Below are 7,916 nucleotides of genomic sequence, written 5' to 3' on the forward strand. Positions count from 1 at the left end.
CAGGTTCTGACTTGGCAGTTAACAAGCTGGATACATTGAATGTCAGATGCTGAAAACATTTGGCTGCTGCATCCTTGCAATTGGCGCCGTGACACATTTTTCAATAAACCTTTTGAAATCTTCTTCTTGGGAACCGGTGAAGTGATTGATCTGAAATTTGGCATAAATCATCAGCATCCAAACCCGCATCAAGTTTGCGACGCAGACGTTGCTGTGATAAATATTAATGTCAAAATGGCTGCCACAAATCTTACCGAAACGCGCCCCTAAAAACAAACTTCTGCTGTTTGAAAACCGTTTGTCCAACAAACTCCAAACTTGGTAGTTATCGTCCCAGTAACAATGGGAAACAAATGTGTGAAAATAGTGATGTTTTATAAAACAAGATGGCCGCCACTTATACGTTTAGATTTGAAATTTAAACCTGCGTCTGTTGACAAACGATTTACTTGACTAACTCCAAACTTTACAAGCATCTTGTATACTGTATCAATACAACTGGCTTTTAAAAAATTGTGTTGACCGGAAAGAAAAATGGCCGTTTGACGCATTTTTTAGAAACTCTTCGAAATCTTCTTCTTGGGAACCGGTGAAGTGATTGAGCTGAAACTTGATTAGTTTATCCGGCACTGACAGTGTAAACTGACAAATTAGGGTAAGTGTACCTTTTAAGCCACCAAATCTAGTTTGAACCCTTTTTTTTAGATATTTAGCTCAGGCTTTCTGCTAGTGAAGAGTGGTGTAAATGAAAGATTCGTCATTAATTTGCTGTTTCATTACTTTATATAAACTAATATTATTTTTGACAATAAAATAACTTTCAAAATATGATTTAAATCTGGACTGGGCTTAATAGGTACATCATGTACCATTTAAGCCCATGTGTGTTCCTATTAAGCCCAGTGTTTATTGTTTCCTTTTTTAAAGGTTGAAATTCAGAATTATCTTTTTAAAATATGAAAACATGATATTTAGATGAATAATTTATTTCCCTTTACACACTGCATATTACTACAGGTTTTTTTAAAATAAAATACAAACCCATTTCGCTTATCAAAGTGTGTGACTTTAAAGCCACATCAAGCACATCCTTCAGCGTGGATGGAAAATCTTTCTGATCTTGTCACGACTGACACGTGCTTGACATTGTAGCTTCATCCTCCCCTTGTTTTACCTCTCCAAACACAGCTTTGTCCAGGGGTTGTAAGATGAGTTAGATGAGATGGGAGCCTCAAGAGGAGCACGCTATTTAACTTTGCTTTTAGAGCTAATTTCAGAGACATGTGAAGTATATCCATCAAAAATAAAGACTAGAAAACTTCATATTTGAGACCTTGGAGGACGCTTCAGTGATCTCTCCATCCAGCCATGATCAGACACAGCATACTTTACTAATTTTGGACCATTCTGACATCATGTGCTATAGAAGCGTTTACCTTTGTATATTACGTATGGAGGCAGACTTATCCTAGCCGCCAGTCATCCATACAGTTATTTCTTCTCTTCCAGTACCCCCAGGGATTTGGTATGTATTTTTCGATCCTCTTGGAGCAGGATCTGGTCAGATACAGGGTCTATGATGAAGCCAATTTCATCTACATTAAATATGTTTTGTGGTTTGTCATGGACATTGTTTTCATTCTGTGAATTTGTGAGAATTTCATTAAAGCAGTGCTCCAGTATAGTAGGATCTGATGTTGGCTCTTCCATGCAGAAATTGTTCAGATTTTCTGACTGAGCTCTGGATGATCTGTCATGAACCTGGCATATCACTCTGGATGATCTGCACTGCTTATGGCTTTTCATTTTATAATAAAGTAAGAAAAAAGTCACCAGAAGGTATGGGATATGCAGAATTTTTTTTTTTTTTTTTAAGTAAGTATAATACCATATGACTAATCTGAAGCCTATCACATGTTTAGTTTCTAAAATTCCAGATAACCCATCTTTGTAGATGATAATATTACTTATAAAAGTACTAATTAGACATATTTTCTAACTAAGATTCAGAACATTAATCTCTTAAATTTACAAAAAGCATTAATACTTACCTTTTAAATACATTTAAAAAAAAAGTAAAAGTTTTCTTGTGCTTTTCAACAAGGCCACCAGCAATTACAAACAGAAAAGTATGCATATCTTAAGAACAAAAACTCTGATTGTCTACAAAAAGTAAGATAAGTAGAACAACCCACTGGATTCATCAAGACTGAAAAAAAAACAAAAGTAGAATTTTTTTTCTTTTTTAAACTGTTGATCATAAGTGGTGGTGGGCTTAATGGGTACACTTACCCTACATATCCAAATAAAAGTTTTTGTATTTGGTACCAATTTTTGGTTTTAAAAAACTTGAAAGTGCTAGAAGTAAGCAAATAATTTCAAAGAAGAGTTTCTTGATGATGACTGTTCACAGTAAGGCAGTGTATACTGTACGTCTTACAGTACACCAGCACAGATACAACCCAGTTTTAAATTGTGTATAAAAATAAAGGCCATGAATGGCGATGAGGGAAACTAATTCGATTTCAGTTTAACTTCTTGTGTGTAACAACACAAAGGGTTGTTTCAAAGAACTGAGTGACGTTGGAAATACTGGAACTCCATCAATATTTACCTCCGAAAGAGTTTTTACTCCAGTAATATTAGCGACTAAGCACATTATTTTCAGCTCTATTTGAACTTTCTCAATATGTATCAAAGACAGTAAACATCAGTACAGTATTTTTAAACCTGCCCTATCTAGCCTTGCTCAAGGATTTTTCAAAACAATGTGCATCTGAAGCCTGAAAGACTGAGAGTAATTTACATCAAACAAAGACATTTTACCCGAGGAAGTAAAGTGTCATGGTCCCTGTGAACAGTGGCGTAGCAGGGCATACGCAGTGTACGCAGATGTGTACAACACTTTCAATGGTGGGGGCAACTTTTTGAAAGTTTTCCCATTAGCCTGTTTATTTTGTATGCTGATTTTTCGCTTTTTCTTAACCCATAAAAAAATGCCTACATATTTGAAAATTGAAATTCTCACGTACTTTGCTTTAAAATAAACATTTGCAGCCATGCTAGAATATTTAAGTTTATGCAGAGACGGGCGAGTTAACATTAGCAGCAGGCAGTACTGCGCAGAGTACTCTGCTCATTCTGCACTATGAGTCCTTGTTGTTTGTCAGCATCGATTGCTCTTAAATTAATCTTTGACAAGTTGGAGTCAGAAAGTAAAAGGAAACAATTCTCAGGTGCCCAGCATAGAAAGACAAAACGCTCTCAACAAGAGAAAAAGTACAGATGTCTAAGGTTATGTACTCTTTTCTGATACGGTAAGTGCAGGTAAACTTATGCTGTCTGGCTTATGTTAACTCAAAGATTATTGGGTTAGGATTCATTTCTAATAGTTTAAATTTGTTATTTTTTTAGACATGCTATTTTGTTGTGCAACATATGCTGTGATTATCCGTACTTTGGAGATAATCTACAATGCAGAAATATTATGTATATTAAATATTAAAAATTATGTATTCTGTATTCTGTATTCCATTTCCCTGTCAGTCTGGTATGTGTCAATCCTGAAATTAAAATGCATTAAAATAGTTTTTTTTTCATTTATCTACACACCCTACCCCCCAACTTCCATATGAAAAAAATATTCTAGAAATATATAAAAAATTAATTAAAAATTAAAACTGAAATACCTTGGTTGGATAAGATTCCACCCCCCTTGTAATAGCAATCCTAAATTTGCTCAGGTGCAGCCAATCGCCTTCAAAATCACACACCAAGTTAAGTGTCCTCCACCTGTGTTACATTGTAGTGATTCACATGATTTCAAAGTAAATGTAGCTGTTCCTGTAGTTTCCCTCTGCTGGGTAATGCATTTCAAAGCAAAGACTCAACCATGAGCACCAAGGGACTTTCAAAAGAACTCCGGGACAAAGTTTTTGAAAGGCATAAATCAGAGGATGGGTATAAAAAAATATCAAAGGCCTTTAATATCCCTTGGAGCATGGTCAAGACGATTATTAAGAAGTGGAAGTGTATGGCACCACCAAGACCCTGCCTAGATCAGGACGTCACTCCAAACTGGATGACCGAGCAAGAAGGAGACCAATGGCAACTTTGCAAAAGCTACAGGCTTTTATGGCCAAGACTGGTCAAAGTGTTCATGACAACAATATCCTAAGCACTCCACAAATCTGGCCTGTATGGTAGGGTGGCAAGATGGAAGCCATTACTCAAGAAAGCCCTCCTTGAATCCCATTTGGAGTATGCAAAAAAAGAATCAGGAGATTCTGTAGCCATGTGGCAAAAAGTTTTGTGGTTTGACGAAACTAAAATGGAACTTTTTGGCCTAAATGCAAAGCATTATATATATACAGCGGCTTGCAAAAGTATTCAGACCCCTGACCAATTCTATCACATTACCGAATTACAAATGGTACGTTGAAATTTCGTTCTGTTCGATATTTTATTTTAAAACACTTAAACTCAAGATGTCATTGGTTTTATGTTGGGAAATATTTTTAAGAAAAATAAAAAACTGAAATATCTTGCTTGCATAAGTATTCAACCCCCACACATTAGTATTTGGTAGAGCCACCTTTCACTGCAATAACAGCTTTAAGTCTTTTGGGGTAAGTATGTACCAGCTTTGCACACAGTGTCGGAGAGATTTTGGCCCATTCTTCTTGGCTGATTTGCTCCAGGTTTTTCAGGTTGGTTGGACGACGCTTGTGGACCGCAATTTTCAAATAGTGCCACAGATTCTCAATGGGATTGAGATCAGGACTTTGACTGGGCCACTGTAGGACATTCACCTTTTTGTTCTTGAGCCACTCCAATGTTGCTTTGGCCTTGTGCTTGGGATCATTGTCCTGCTGAAAGGTGAATTTCCTCCCAAGCTTCAGTTTTTTAGTGCACTGAAGCAGATTCTCTTGCAGTATTTTCCTGTATTTTGCTCCATCCTTCAATTGTAACAAGATGCCCAGTCCCTGCTGATGAGAAGCATCCCCACAGCATGATGCTGCCACCACCATACTTCACTGTAGGGATGGTGTGTCTTGAGCCATGGGCAGTGTTAGGTTTGCACCACACATAGCGCTTTGAGTTTTGGCCAAAAAGCTATATCTTGGTCTCATCTGACCACCAAACCTTTTCCCACATCACAGCTGGGTCACTCTCATGCTTTCTGGCAAACTCCAGACATGCTTTCAGATGGTACTTTTTGAGTAACGGCTTATTTCTTGCCACCCTCCCATACAGGCCAGTGTTATGCAGAGCTCTTGATATGGTTGACTGGTGCACCATTACTCCACTCCCAGCCACTAATCTCTGTAGCTCCTTCAACGTGATTGTTGGTCTCTGTGGCATCTCTCACAAGTCTCCTTCTTGTTTGTTTTGAGGGACGGCCTTTTCTTGGCAGTGCCTGGGTGGTGTGATGCAGCTTCCACTTCCTGATTATTGATCCAACTGTGCTTACTTGGATATTATTTTGTACCCTTTCCCTAATCCATGCATTTGTATTACTTTATCTCTAACTTCTGTAGAATGCTCTTTGGTCTTCATTTTCCTTCAGATTCACAGCCTTACCAATGATCCTTCAACAGTGGGGTTTTTATCCAGAAAATGTGACAGCAACTTTAATGGTTCACAGGTGGAGGCCAATGGTAAGGTAATTGTGTCCTCGTTAGGGCAATTTCTTTCATCAGTGCAAACTGGGAGCTTCCACAGCACAGGGGTTGAATACTTATTGAAGCAAGATATTTCAGTTTTTTTTATTTTTCTTAAAAATATTTCCCAAGATAAAACCAATGTCACCTTACAATAATTGATTCTGAGTTTCAGTGTTTAAAAATAAAATATCAAACAGAACGACATTTCAATGTACCATTTGTAATTCAGCAATATCAGAGAATTGGTCAGGGTCTGAATACTTTTGCAAGCCACTGTATATACTGAGAGAGAGAGAGAGAGAGAGAGAGAGAGAGAGAGAGAGAGAGAGAGAGAGAGAGAGAGAGAGAGAGAGAGAGAGAGATTTAACCATGTTAAGTGTTATGTAGGATAACCTCAGATGATCTTTCATTGCAACCTACTCATTCACTTTTATTACATCTGTGTGTACATGTTACCCTGAAACCCTCCCTTGTACAAGGTGCAACCACCTTTCTGGGTGAAAGGTGCATGCAGCAGAGATGCATGGCTCTTTGATAGAACCAGCTTGCTTTCCTTGGCGTTTTCCCCACTGATGATGGTGATGAGAATGATAAGATGGGAGCCTGGCTAACAAGGGTTAAGTTGCTGAAGTAAGTGTTATTTAAGGGTTTACTGTAATAGTAGAAGTATTATTACAGGAAAACTTAAGTCTAAAAATGAGACAGTTAAATGCAAGCTATGATCTAATTTAATAACCTTGGTAAATACACAAAGATACAAGCCCTTATCAGTAGACTTGCTAAGAGGGGCCCCTCATCTCTGTCTACCTGAGCAAAGCAGCATTAGACACTTGGAGATATGGGAAATGAGACTTGGCATCCAAAACTGGTCAGCAGCTGTTCACTTTCAAAGTTTTCTTACTCTGTATAATTTTGTATATTCATTAATGAGAAGTACTGTATGGTACAAGAAAACAGAGTTAATGGTGTTTTTTTTTTTTTTTTTTTTTTTTTTTAGTCTTTGTATTATTATTATATTTATCGGTTACAATATTGCTGTCCTCCTTTTCTGCCTAAAAAACATTTATAAACACTTATACTAGGCAATATTATTCATACAGTACGCAAAGCAATGACTTTAAAAATTTAAAAAAAAAAAAGAATAATTAATATCCATCCATTATCATTAACCACTTAATCCTTAACAGGGTCGCAGTAGAAACCTATGCGACACAATTTGAAATAGCCAGTTGTATTAATTATATTATAATTATATTATAATTATGCTGTCCTCCAAAGCGTGTGCCATCATCCAACCACTTCTTTTCACTCTGCAGGCCTGCCATGCAGCCACCTCAGAGCTGCAGCTTTGGATGACAAGGCAGCTCTGGGCAGCTTACAGGCAAGCCTGCAGGTGCCCGGCTAGTCCACACCACTGCATGGTGAGCCGAGGACACCCTGGCCGACCTAAGCCTACCCCCGCGGGCTGTGCTCGGCTAATTATGCATTATTATGCTAATTATCCCCTGGCAACTCCCATCCATGGCTGGCAGTGAAATACCCTGGACTTGAACTGGCGACCTCCAGGCTATAGAGTGCACGATGCATGCGGAGTGCCTTTACCGGATGCACCACTCGGGGGATGTTGGGCAGTTTAGTTATTCCTTTGCATGTCTACCGCAAGCTTGTGGTGTTTAAATGCAAACAAATTTATTTTAGAAGCATAATTATTTACTTGCTTACTGTTTATTTATTTGTTTTATTTGTTATATATACACACACATTACCTATATATAAACCAAATGGAAGTGACAAAGATTTTTTTTAAATTAGTCTACCTTTTTATTATTTTATTTTATTTATCACAATGCTACTATTCTCCTTTTCTACCTGGACAGGGGGTAGAGAAAAAAAGGTGTAGGAGGAAAGAAAAATGTATACATGGGTGATTTTTTTGATGTTCACAAAAAAGTCACAGTTTTGCATCTATACTTTTAATTCCAAAAACATTTAAATAAATGTTTACTTAAATATGTCTGCTAAAACAGTATCTTATTCACAGTTACTCATTATAGCATCTACACTGTCACTGCAGCAACATGGAAAACAACAAAGACGGCCTTCTAATCAGTTACAGTATTTATCGTTCTTACATGGCCCTTAATTTTAAGAACCACTTACCAAGAATTGCAGTGTACACTTGTTATAGCACCTGTTTGCGAATACTCTTGCTGTAAAAACTACACTGAAGTTAAGCACACTAAAGTGAAG

This window comes from Polyodon spathula, chromosome 1 (genome assembly GCF_017654505.1).
Source record: "Polyodon spathula isolate WHYD16114869_AA chromosome 1, ASM1765450v1, whole genome shotgun sequence".
NCBI lineage: Eukaryota > Metazoa > Chordata > Actinopteri > Acipenseriformes > Polyodontidae > Polyodon > Polyodon spathula.